Raw genomic sequence first — 13,431 nt, 5'->3', positions numbered from 1 at the left:
CCATCTTGGGCTGCTCTGATATACTCTGTCCCTCTTCCGGAATCCTCCAGGTGGGAAGTTAGCACTAGTCTCCATGTTCGTGTAGGTCTGCAAACCCTTGGGAACATGTGTTGGGTTCTCCTAGGAAGGTCTCACCAGCTTTCATCTGGGCCTTCCAGTTCCTGCAGCTCAGGGCAGAAGTACTTCCAACCTCTGTGAGGGGTTCTTTTGGAGCAACACTCTCACTTGCTTCTAGGTGTGGGGAGCCCTTTTTGGGGTCAGGAGGGGAAATACCATTGAGGTAGGTGATGAGGGTGGAATTCGCAGGGCTAGATCTGCTCTCTCACTAGGAAGTCCCGAAGGGTGTGTCTGCAGTTCTCTTTAGAACATATCAATCATGTACTCTCCTTGGCTTTGGGGCTTTAAACAAAAATTCTATCAATTTACACTCCAGACAGCACCATATGAGAATATAGTCTCCCTAAGTCATCTCCAGCACTCAATATTATCAAACACAAATTCCTTTTTCTTTTTGCTAATGCGATGAGAATATAAATAAATAAACAGCACCCCATTGTTCCTGTATTTTAATTTATATATTTCTCATTGCATGTATTTATTGACCAGTTATATTTCCTCGTCTAAAAATTGCCTGTTCATATCACTTGCTCATTTTTCTTAATGAGTTATAGTGGTTCTTTATATATGCTGCATACTTATCCTTTGTCTATTGTACATATATGTTGCATATATTTTCATCTAATCTGACAGCTTGTCCTTTAACTTTGTTTATGGAGTTCTTCTCCTTGTGGTTTTTAGAGGAAAAGTTTGAAAACCTCTGACCTAAGTGTCATCCGCATGGGGTTGTTTGTGCTCTCAAAATGCCTGAATGATGACGCACACTTCTGTCTGTACTGTGAGCTCCTCCTGGCAGGACAGGACTTCTGACTCCTGAGCACGTGCTCTTTGTATCAAAATCACCATCGCTCTACTTGTAGGAAAAGTCCTTGTCCCTAAAATATTTCTAACTGGAGTTTAAAACTTGAGCCCTAACTTGTTCAGAACATCCCAATTCCAGTGCAATCGCATCTCACGTGGGTAGTGGACTTTACAGAGTGCTTTCAAATCTGTAATCTCTTCTGATCCTCTTGAGGAGTGGAGGAGGGTCAGGATTATGTCTCCATTTTATTGGAGAAAACTGAGTCTCTCAGCAGTTCCCGATGGCAACTGTGGTGGTGCCATGCCCGGAGCTCAAGTCTGTTCCTCTTCAAATCTTGGCCTCTCTTGCCTTGATCTCTCACACAGTCATGACATCATCCCTATCTTAAAAGAATTCTGAAGAATTTGCCGGGGAGATGTGACAGGTACTCTGAGATCCTCAGAAGGAATGGTGTGTTAATAAAGTTGAAGGTGATCATAGACAATTTAAATTGTTCCTTCTGTTTTTCTGGCTTCTGCCTGAGAGTTGAGCTAACTAGAGAATTAGCAAGGCTGGGTGCAGCGGGGAGTTTCAGGAAAGAACTTGAGAGCCAGGAAATACCCCTGGTTTAGTTGCCCAAGGCCTGACTGAATGGACAGAAACAGCTCCCATTGTGTAAACATATTTCTTTTTCTGTAAACCATCATGAAACTCTGTTAACCGAATAGTACGAGATAGAATGTCAAAGAGTTCCTTTTTGTTTTTTGATTTTGGGGGTTTCTTTGGTGAGGGAGATCGGCCCTGAGCTAACATCTATTGCTAGTCTTCCCCCCTTTATTTTTTTTCCTTTTCATTTCGGTTTCTTTCTTCTCCAAAGCCCCAGTACATTGCTGTGTATCCTAGTTGTTGGTTGTTCTAGTTCCTTGATGAGCGGTGCTAGGCCTGCACCCAGGATCCAAACCCACGAACCCGGGGCCGCAGAAGTGGAGTGCGCGAACTCAACCATTCGGCCACGGGGCTGGCCTCTGTCAAAGATTTTTTAACGAAATGGAGTATACTTATGATATAAGTGAGAGACAACGAACAAAGCATCATAACAAACTATATATCCACTGTGGTCACAATGACTAGGAAAAATTTCTCTGAAAAACTAAGTCAAAAGAAATGCCAAAACATGTCACCAATGGGATTCACGGTGATTTCGCTTTTCTTCTTTATATTTCTCTACAGTCTCCTCATTTTTTGGCAGTGACAGGTACCATTTGAATGTCCACGAGGTGGAAGAATGAGACCTCAGAGAGAGACATCTCATGGGCGGCAGGCACTAAGAGCACTGTCAGGTGGGTACTATCATGCTGTGTTCTTTTTCAAACCAGTGGGGATACTGATGCTCAGAGAAGGTAACACAAGTAGGAAGTGGCAAAGCTGATTCTGTCCAGCTCAGAGCTAGTTTACAGCTCAAGGCCATGAGGTAAATTCTATCTCTGGAGGGAGCGTTCTCCCAATGATAGGCTGGTTTTACTGCAACAGGCTTGGCGTTCAGCAGTGACTCACACATGAGAATGTCATTCTCTTTTTGGTAGTCTCGTAATTGTGCTGAGTCAGTTAGGAGAAGGTCTCCATTTAGGACTCAGATCCTTAGCACCTCTCTGACACTTACTCCTCTTTGTAATGGAGAAAGAGCACCTTTCAGTCTCACCCCTTTTAACAAGCAAAGTCCTCTAGGAATTTAATTTTGTTTTGTATTCATTATATTTATTTTTACTATTGCCTTCCATTCATACGCAAGTGATAGTAGTTTTTATTTATGGTTTTGAGATAACATTAACTTTAAAAATACATATATTAGAGAAAGCACACCCATGCACACTTGTATAGTTAGAGGTTATCTTGGGAAAGATACACAAGAAACTAGTGCTGTGGTTCTGGGAGTCTGGGGCAGGACTGCGAGGGCACCTCTTCACTGTGGACATTATTGTACCTTTTGAATTTTGAACCATATGAATGTATTATCTATCAAAAGTATAATTTTTATTTTTAAAACAGAAATTAACATGGAAAAAGGGAAATTTTTAGTGAAAAAGAGAGTCTATTAAAATATATTAGGTAACTACCACAGGTGGTAATGTGGGTTGACAAATAAGAAAAGGGCATGTGGCTGTTGGCAAAAGTCGTGAAGATGGCACATGAATGAGTGAGGTCTGAGAAGCACTGCTTGAAGGATTTGAGGTATTTCGGTAAGTTCTCTTTTAGGTAGAGGAGGCATGTGGGTGGAGCAGTCTGTGGTGATGACCAGATGTCAGGGGACAGGTCATCTCTTGTCTCTGGGTCTCAGTTTCCTCAGTTGTAGTGCGAAGGGGCTGGCCTAGAGAGTTCTCTGAGATCCCACTGTCTTAGTTTGGGTTCCCCCAGAAACGGACCTTAAGACAAAGATCCTAGTGACAGGAGGCTTATTTGTGAGGTGCAGGAAACACCCACCGGGCGTGGAGAAGTGAGCCGGGGAAAGTGCATTGTGAAGCGGGTTAGCACTGTGGAGAGCAGAGCTTTCTCCCCCTGAGAAATGGTGAGAAAACTCTCTCCTCATCTCACCTGAGGATGATGGATCTGGGTGCTTAGACAGTGACTGGTGGAGGGTGGCGGCTCCAAGGGGGTTAATTCCCCTGAACTTCTAGCCTGCTCCTCACAAGGGCAAGATCCCCTTCTGAGACTTCAGAGAAAGCCCTCAGGCAGGGAGAAGTCGCTGTGGTGCTGGAAAGTCCGGAGCACACAGGAGTGTGAGTCCCAAGGGACCAGCCAGTGTCAGTCACACCTTCCAACTCTGACTGGTCTCTTAGCCTCAGAGGGCTTCCTGAGATAAAGATGGAGGCAGAGGGAGGGCTTCCAGAGGACTCTTGGTGCCTGGATGTGGGCAAGCCAGAAGTGGAGAGGCAAGGGGACAAGTGGAACTGGCCTGGGAGGGACGGAACAGCAAAGCAGGCTCCCTGGGTATTCCTTTTTGAGGCTGAGTCACCCCTGCTGTAAGGACCAAGTTATACTCTCTGGCCCTGGCTGTGCCTGGGAGTCTGGGAGCAACATTCCAGGCCTGGAAAAGCAAGTGTGTAGGTGGCTTCATGAACAACCAGGCCTTGCACTGGATCTTCAGGTACTGAAGGCGGAATAGATTTCTCAAGAATGATAGCTGGGCCAGGATGTCTGGGTTTCTGGGTGGGGAGTAAACATGGGAAGCAGGGACAAGAGACTGTTTTACCGCTCTCTCTCCCTTTCCTCTATCCTCTTAATATAGTTAAATCTTTATTTTTAATTAAATTGACGTTCTGGCTTTACATTTTTATGACTATATAAATGCTATTTATGGCCAAGCCATGTAATATATTATGATTTCTTTTTCTCTCTTGTAGAACGTTTTTGTTTTCTCTATAATTAGTAATTGTCTTTTGTTTTTTTGTTTGCTTAGTTATCTTAGTGGTTATCACTAATTCAATCGCCAGCCTCTCTGCCAGTTGTCTAAATCTCATCTTGGTTTTTGCAGCCATATCAGGTGTTCCATCCAGAGACGTATCTGTGCATCTCATCTCCTATCTCTCTTCTGCGGGAGCAGCTCCCCAGGCCATCACCCCTCCCTCTTCCTGGTGTGGAGACCACACCTAATATTTTTTTTAACTTATTCTCCAAGCCACAGCAGTCCGGTTTCCACATGCCCCAGGCCTTGGCAAAGACCTTTTTCAAGGTCCTGTTTGGTTGCTAAATCCAATGGACGCTTTTCCGTTTTCATCTTCCCCTCTCAGCAGCAGTTCACGTGGCTGCCGTCTGAGCTCCTTGAAGCAGTTTCCTCATTCTTGCTCATCGTTTCTCTCTCCGTCTTGCTTTGCAGAACCAAGAACCCAGAAGCAGACCCTGAGACAAGGATTCAAGCACATGAGAGAGGTGCAGGGATCACTGGCAGAGGAGTAAGGGAGGGAAGGCAGCTAATAAAGGATGCGTTTCTTTTTCATTTTTTCTCCAGCTTTATTGAGGCATAATTGATGAAAATTGTATACATTTACAGTGTACAATGTGATGTTTTGATACATGCATTCATTGTGAAATGATTACACAATCAAGCTAATTAATATTACCATTATCTCACATAGTCGTCTTTTTTTTTTTTGTGGTAAGAACATCTAAGATTTACTCTCTTAGCAAGTTTCAAGTACACAATACGATATTATTAACTATAGACACCATGCTGTACACTAAATCTCCAGAATTTATTCATTTGGAATAGCTGAAACTTTGTACAAAGGTGCATGGTTAAGCCAGCCACCTCAGTGGGTGACTGGACGATAATCCAGAAGGGAAACTCTGGGAAATGATGAAAAAGAAATACCTCAGAATGATCCCACCTAAGGTGTGAGGGAGCTGGGGTATTTATACGCCAACTTCTGAGGGTAACTGGTTGAGAGCTGCTTTGCTCTCAAAGTGGGGTGGTGTTCTTTGCTCTGCACTTTCGGCTTAATGGGTTGTAGGCCTAGCACCCCAGAAGTTGTCCAGCAGGGTCTGAGGGTGTTAGGAACTGAGGGATATGAGAGCGGGGTGCTGACAGTGTCTACTACACTCCCCAGATAGAACGTAAGTCTGTGAGGGCAGGGATATTTTGTCTTTTGCTTCCTTCCAGATCTCCAATGCCTGGCACATAATAGTTGCTTAATACATAGTATTTTAATGAACAAATGAATGAGTGGGGAATTCATGAATTCAATTGTAAGAATCCAGCAAAAGGCGAAACAAACTACAGTAGCAGATAATGTGGAAGCTAAACGAGCCTCACTTTCATATGAAAAAGGAGAAACAAGGAGAACCTTTGCAGTGGTGGAGAGGAGCTTGAGAATGATTCAGTTTAGTGTAATCATGGAATTCAAATGAAGTGGCATGAAATCGCTAGGTCCTGAATAATGCCACTGAGCTGTTGGCTACCTAACTCTGGAGCCCCCTCTGGTCTTGTTCTGTGATTTGTAGCCCAAAGCATCCCAACAGATATAAGCTCTGTTGTAAAACTTGGTATGCAATTACATAACTTTTACGTGCCTCAGTTTCTTCATCTGGAAAACAGGGATGATAATATCTTCTTCAAAGGATTTATATGAAGATTAGGTGAGTTAACACAGGCAGAGCACTTAGAACTGTGCTGGCACGGAGTGAATGCTCAATCAATGTCAGTTGTTAGTGTTTTATTATTATTTTAAATGTTATTATACTATGTGTTAGCTGTTTAACTCTACTTTCTTAAAATGTTCGGTTTTCAAAATTAGGCATTTTTAGTTGTATTCTTGATATTTTCATGTATCGTGATCAGAGAATATGGTATCATTTCTGCCCTTTTGTGGCATAAAATTAGAATGGATTGGGTAAAATGTGCTTTAGTGCTTAAAAAACTATAGTCTACTTTTGAAAGTTATTCTTTCACATATATCTAGTAATACTGCTTTATTAGTTGTGTTGTTCAGATCAGTTAATTCCCATATCTATAACTAAATCTGAATTTGTCCTCCCTTTTCTACTTTCTACGTTTCCAAGATCCACCTCTCCCTCTTGTGTTCTGATTGGACATCATTCCAACCTCCTCTCAAATTCCAGTTTGTTTCTAGACTCGGAGCCTTGCTTCTGCGACCTTTCTGTTCTCTATCCCCAATACCTTTCGCTATCAAGATTCTGGAGTAAGATACCCAGGCCGTGGCTTTTTGAGCCCCACCGCTGGGCCCCTTTTTAAACCACATTTCCTCTTGCTCTATCTGTGAGCAGGAAGTGTCTGAAACCAGATGTTCTCCTTTCTAGATGCTGTCAAGATCCAGCCGCCTTCCTCCCCCACCGTGACCTTGGCGCTCAGCTGTTGGCCACGTTATTGCTCCAGTTCTCTGTTGCAATGGTTCTTACACTTTTCTAACAGCAGATTAACTTTCTGAGAGCAAAAGACACTATGGAACCACCCACTATAGCCTACCTAGGTTTTGTTGGCATTTTTATGACCAGGGAAACACGTTTTCAAGGTGAACTACAGAGCTAGGAGCTGGACCAGTCCTGCAATAATATCTTCCATCTTTATCTCCACTGTTTCCTTCTTTCTTACCCCTTCTTCGCTCCCCAGACCAGTGCAGGAATTCTTTGTCTTGTTCAGACCTGAAGTTTCCAGTTATTTATTTATTCACTCAACATTTTGTAAGAGCCTTTTAATGTGGCCCATAGCATGCCGAGTCTTGGGATTATACATTTGGATCATTCAAAATTATTGCCTTCAATAAGCTGTCCTAGGAGAAATAACCTCATAAGCCCTTAATGAGGTCGCAGTGTGAGAAATGCTAGTAGAGCTATGCGCAAGAGACCCTGAGTCTGAGTAGGAAAATCAGGGCAGGCTTCTCAGAAGGGGTGACAGGTTGAGATGGCCCTTGGAAAGCAAGTAGGAGTTTCTAAGGATGACAAAAAGAAGCAGAATAAAGGCGGTCTAGACATGTGCAATGGCAGGTTGTACCAGGTATCTAAAGCTGAGTAATAAATGACCGCAAGCTTAGTGGCTTCAAACAGCAATAATCATTGCTGGCGGAAACGAAGAATGGCACAGTCACTTTGGAAGACAATTTGGCAGTTTCTTACGAAAGTAAACATACTCTTACCATACAATCCAGCAGTCGTGCTCCTTGGTATTTACCCAAAGGAGCTGAAAACTTATGTCCACACAAAAGCCTGCACATGCATGTTTATAGCAGCTTTATTCATAATTGCCTAAACTTGGAAGCAACTAAGATGTCCTTCAGTAGATGAATGGATAAATAAACTGTGGTACATCCAGAAAATGGAATATTATTCGGTGCTGAAAAGAAATGAACTTGTGGCTGGCTGATGGCTTAGCAGTTAAGTTCACAGGCTCTGCCTTGGAGGCCCACGGTTCACTGGTTCAGATCCCGGGCATGGATCTACGTACCATTTATCAAGCCGTGCTGTGGAAGGCGTCCCACATATAAAGTAGAGGAAGATGGGTACGGATGTTAGCTCAGGGCCAGGCTTCCTCAGCAAAAAGAGGAGGATTGGTGGCGAATGTTAGCTCAGGGCTAATCTTCCTCAAAAAAAAAAAAAAGAAATTAACTATCAAACCATGAAAAGACATGGACCTCATAATTCTCTTCAATTTTTCTCTAAACTTAAAACTGCTCTAAAAAGTTGCCTTTATTAAAACAAAACAAAACAAACAAAAAAAGCCGACAATAATTATGTCTTATCTCCCATTATTTCTGTGGGTCAGGAATTTGGGTATAGTGTGGTTGAGCAGTTGACTCAGTGTCTTTTGTGGTGAGATGTCAGCTGGGGCCACAGTTGTCAGAAGGCTTGACTGAGGTTGAAGGACCCACCTCAAAAGTAGCTCACTCCCACGGAGGATGAGCTGGTTCTTCTCCATGAGGGCCTCTCTACAGAGCAGCTTAAAAGTCCTCATAGCCTGGTGGCTGGCTTCCTCCAGCCTCCAGACAGAACAATCCAAGGGAGCAAGACACAAGCTGAAAAGCCTTTCATAACCTCACCTTGGAAGTCACACACTTTCACTTCTGCTGTATTCTACTGGTCATGCTGGCCAGCCATGATTCAGTGTGGAAGGGAACTACACAAGGGTAAGAATATTAGGAGAGGAAGGTTGTCAGGGGTCATGTTGCATGCTGGCTACCACATAGGGCATGGTAAGTATAACTGATGTGCTGTACTTGGGCTATAAATGGTTAGAAGTGAGGCTGAAAGTTATTTATGGACTAAATTGTCAAGGGCTAAGGAGTTTGGCTTTTAACTGTTGGTGATAGGGAAATGTTGAAAAGTTTTAAAGAAGGCACCTAGAGGGTTGAACTGTCTCTTCTTATCTGAATTTTGCAGGAAGAGCTGTCCAATATGTTTAAATGAGCCCTTTGATGTCCTCTGCTTTTTCTTTGGGCTGCTTGAAACCTCATGTAGATTTGCACACATCTCATTCTTTCATTTTGTGTTGGACTGTTTTTTGGACACTGTGCCATATGTCAGCTTGGATATTCTTCCACTATATAAAACAAAATCTCTCTGTATCAGTTGGGATACTTTTGGTTGTAAATAAAAATTCAACTCAAAATGACTTAAGCAATGGGAAGAATTTATTGACTCATGTAACTGGAAAGCCCAGAGGTAGAGAGGATTTCAGGTGTGGTTTGATCCAGAGTTCCACATTTTCAAGAAGTAACTAGCTGTGTTTCTGCCATGTGTTGATTTATCCTCAGGTGGGCTTCCTTCACAGTAGCAAAAATGGCTGTAGTGGTTCCAGGTTTTACATTACACTGGAAAGACAAAAAGCATCTTTGTCCTCAGATCCATTTTGATTGATCTGGCTTGGGTCACAAGCTCATACTTGAACCAATAGCTGAAGTTAAGGGTGTGGAATATATGGATTGGGAAGAAAGAATTGGAGAGATGTCAGAGGGTTCCTTACTTGCCTGGTTGCCCACTGGTGGTTGAATGTGCCCCTAGTCTCACTCTAGTGCAGGGTGGTTCTCAGGATCTGAGGTTCAAGGTGTTCCTATTCAATACTGAACTGATAGAAAATTTAATGAAACTATAGGGTTTTGGATAAAAATTAATGCAATGAGGAATGTTCCTGGGAGTGATATTTACCTTATGGCCCCCTTCTCTGCTAAGGATCTCCTTGGAGAGGGGATTCCCAACTCATTTGGCCTCTCCAGGGGCCTATGCCCTAGCCCTTTCTCTACCCTGTGCTCCTCCACGTGAAACCATGCATTCCCCATCTCCTTGTCTCTTGATCTTATTTAAGCCACAGAAAACTTTTCTGGAGGAAAGTTCTTCTACATTCAGCCTTTCCCCAAACCCCAAGGCCTGTAAGGCCCTGCATATGGAGACTCTGAAGTTGAATGTGACAGTAATGATAGGGTCAGGTCAAAGATCATAGTTACTTTGTCAAATTCTACTAGATGTTTTATCCAGAGTGTGTTTAGTGTAATGGTAATGATGACGTGGCAGAGAGAGCTAGTTGTCTCCTAGCATCTGTTTTCCTCTGCTTCCTTTAGTAACACAACTCAAATTGTAGCTAGGCACATGGCTACTTAGAATAAAGACCACCTTTCCCAGGGTCTTCTGCAGCTGTGTGTGGCCATGTGACTCAGTTCTGACCAATGAGATGGGAGGGGAAATGATGTGTGCAACTTAAAGGAAAGAGGCACACCCACCACACCCTTTCTCTCTTTTTCCTGCCAGCTGGAAGGACATGGTGGTGGGGCATCTTTGACGAGGTGAATGAGGACAATACCCTTGGAACGGCAGAGCAACCTGGTAGAAGGAACCTGGCTCTCCAACACCGTGGATCTTCTATAACTTCCCTGGACTGTCAACAGGACAGTCTGGTTTAAGCCTCTGTGATTTTGAGTCTTATTAATGCAGTTGAACCTCAGCCTCAACCAATACAAATTATAATTTGTCAGGGACATCCAACATGCTGGGTACTGTGCTAAGCTTTTCACATACAATATTTAATTTAATCTTAACAAAATTTTTAGTTAAGTAGCGCATCAGTTAGGACCTTTTGGGTAATAACTACAGAAATGGACTCTGGCTAACAAGTAAAAAACAGAATTTATTAGAAAGCAATAGGGTAGCTCACAGAATGGAAGGGAGAGTTGAAGAAACAGACTCAGAGAGGACAGAAAGCATGGCTTTGGAGGTCTTGCCAGGAGAAAGAAAGAAACAAAATGTTAATTTTCTACCCTTGCATCACTGTGCTCAAAATTCAAATTAAAATGTAGACAGTCCACTTGGCCTAGTTTTGGTCAAAAGGCTACCCATTTAGTTCAGGAAGCCTAAGGCATCTTAACTCACCATGACTTACTGTCTCACCAAGACTGTGTACAGTGGTGGAGAGGTAATTGGCCAAAGGGAAATTGGGTGCCATTAGCAAAAGAAGAGAGGAATGGATGCTGAGTGGCCTAAAAACAACAAATGTTTACTATAGGTAAGTACTATGATTTCCAATTATATTATAAGGAAAATGAGGCTCAGAGAAGTGAGTTAACTTGCCCAAAGTCACACAACTAGTAGAAAGCAGAGCTAGTGACTAAGCGCAGGTCAACTGCCGTGCTCTTAACCACGATGCTGTGTGGCTTCCGGTGGCTAACTCAGACCATGTACATTTATGTTTGACTCTCCGATTGGCTTCCTACTGACTCATGCTGCTTCTAAGAGGATATAAAGAGAGATCTAATGGGAACCCTATTTTCCTGTTGATTCTTGGCTTTATTTGGCCACAAATTGGGGGCATACTTTGACAACAGAACAAAAATTTGATCTTGGGGTTGCTGAAAAATGAGGGACATGTGGTTGTCATCCCTATAGGCTGTTTCATCCTCCACACCGCCTTGCAGGATACAAGTGGTTCAGACAGTGATCAGTGGGCTCCCAGCGTGTGAACACTGTCCTCTCCTCTTGTGGCCTGGAAAGAACAAAACTGTTAATTGCCCTGATCCTTTGAGTCTATCAACATGGAATATAAATTGTGAGAGCAGCTGTAATTCTTGCAGCCACAATTGTCTGCAAGGAAGAATAGAGGCCTGCCTGAATTTCTACATGAAATTGGGGGCTCTGTATAAAGATACATGAGACTCAGGTGTGAGGATGTGTAGGGACTGGACTAAAAAGTGGAAAGCACCCCCAGAACTCAGGCTGCTCCAGGGCTCACGTTCCACCTCTCAGAGACTGTGTGGCCCCCTCACAGTACCTTTGCTCCTCTCTATGAATAGACTCCATTGCCTTTCTGTTACCTCTACTCCTTCATAACTTAGTTTGCTCCAGCATCACTTTCACATTCTTACAGGAGGTCCAGGGAGGGGAGGTGTCAGCTTCTTTGTCTGTCAGGGCTGTCTCTTAGATCTCATTGGTCAGAATTGGGTCACATGGTCACTCCTAGCTGCAAGGCAGTCTGGGAAAGCTAGTAAGCAGCTTTTCCAGTCTCTCTATTGGAGAGAGCCACAGGAGAGGGAGCTGGAGTTGACCTGCTAACCTACCCCAGGAGGTGGGAGTCAGACCAACCTGCTAGGGTGGTTGAGTCGAAGTTTATAAAGTGGTTTGAAACTATAAAGCACTCTACAAGTGTTGGCTTCAAAATGGAATGCATGTGGTACAACCCATTTGGAGAACCATTTGGCAGTGAATGTGAAGCATCCCAAAGTGTGCATCTAATTTGTCCCAGTCATTTCATCTTAAAAATTATATCCAGAGAAAAGAATTCAAAAGAAGTAAAAAGGTGTACGTAGAAAATTATTTAATGCAGCTTTGCTTAAAATAGCAAGACACTAAAATTTCTCAACTTAATAGAATACTTTATACCCATTAAAATTATGAGTACAAGAAATATTTGTGTACTCTTTGGGGCCAATATACCCTTTATGTGTCTTTTGGGTTGTGCTGGCTGTGTCATTTGTCAACTCAGGACACAGGAGGTAGAATAACCATTGCTAATGTTGACTGAATATTGCTACATGCGCTTTGACATCTCACATTTAATCATCACAATAATCCCAAGAAACGAGTGCTGTTATTCCCATCATTTCCCACGTGAGGACAGTGAGGTCCAGAGAATAACTTGCTCCAGGTCACACACTTATAGAACTAGGATTTTAACCCTCCTGGTCTGGCCCCAGGCCCCAAAGTCTTAACCAGATTGCTGAGAATGACCATCAGGTAGAATCTTTCTTGGAAATTCAATGTAATGGAAAACAATATTTTGTTATTTGCACTTTCCAGAACCTTCTCAGGAGAGTAGATCCTGTGTAGCCAGTTCCTTTGCATGTGGTGGCTCAAGCAAATTGGAGGGGTTTAGACAGAGATAAGTTTTCTGTGTAGGCTAGAGAAAGAGATTTGGAGAGATGGGTCTGGGAGATGGTGTTGGGAAGAGAGGAGCCATGATCCTGGGTGCTGTGTCGGGTAATGGGAGGGGAAGGAGAACCTGCTACCTTCATTCTCTTGAGAGCAAACCCAGAAAAATTGGGGAGTAGAAACATGGCAAAGAGGATTTGTGAAGTCGAGTGTAGACAGCCATGTGATACAAAACTCACTGATTTGAGTAGGTGAGGAAGGGAGCCGTGCAGACATCTGGGGGAGGAATAGTCCAGTCAGGGGGAACAGCCAGTGTGATGGCCTTAAGATGGAAGTGTGGTTGGCACATTTGAGGAACAGCAAGGAAGCCAGCATGGCTCGAGTGATAGGAGCAAGGGGTCAGAGAAAAGGAGGTGAACTCAGAGAGGTAAGGGTGGGGACCTGGGATGACAGGTCACACAGGGCCTTGTAGCTTATGGAAGGGACTGTCCTTCCAGCTAGGTGAGGAGCCTTTCTGAGGTTTTGAACAGAGCAGCAATATGATATGTCTTGTGTTTTGAAAGGATCACTGTCTCCTGTGTTAAAAACTAACTCAGGTGGGCTGGCCCCATGGCCAAGTGGTTGGGTTTGCGCGCTCTGCTTCAGTGGCCCAGGGTTTCGCCAGTTTGGATCCTGGG

The sequence above is a fragment of the Equus asinus genome, chromosome 14 (genome assembly GCF_041296235.1).
Source record: "Equus asinus isolate D_3611 breed Donkey chromosome 14, EquAss-T2T_v2, whole genome shotgun sequence".
NCBI classification, from domain to species: domain Eukaryota; kingdom Metazoa; phylum Chordata; class Mammalia; order Perissodactyla; family Equidae; genus Equus; species Equus asinus.
Note: the sequence above shows the minus strand (reverse complement) of the source record.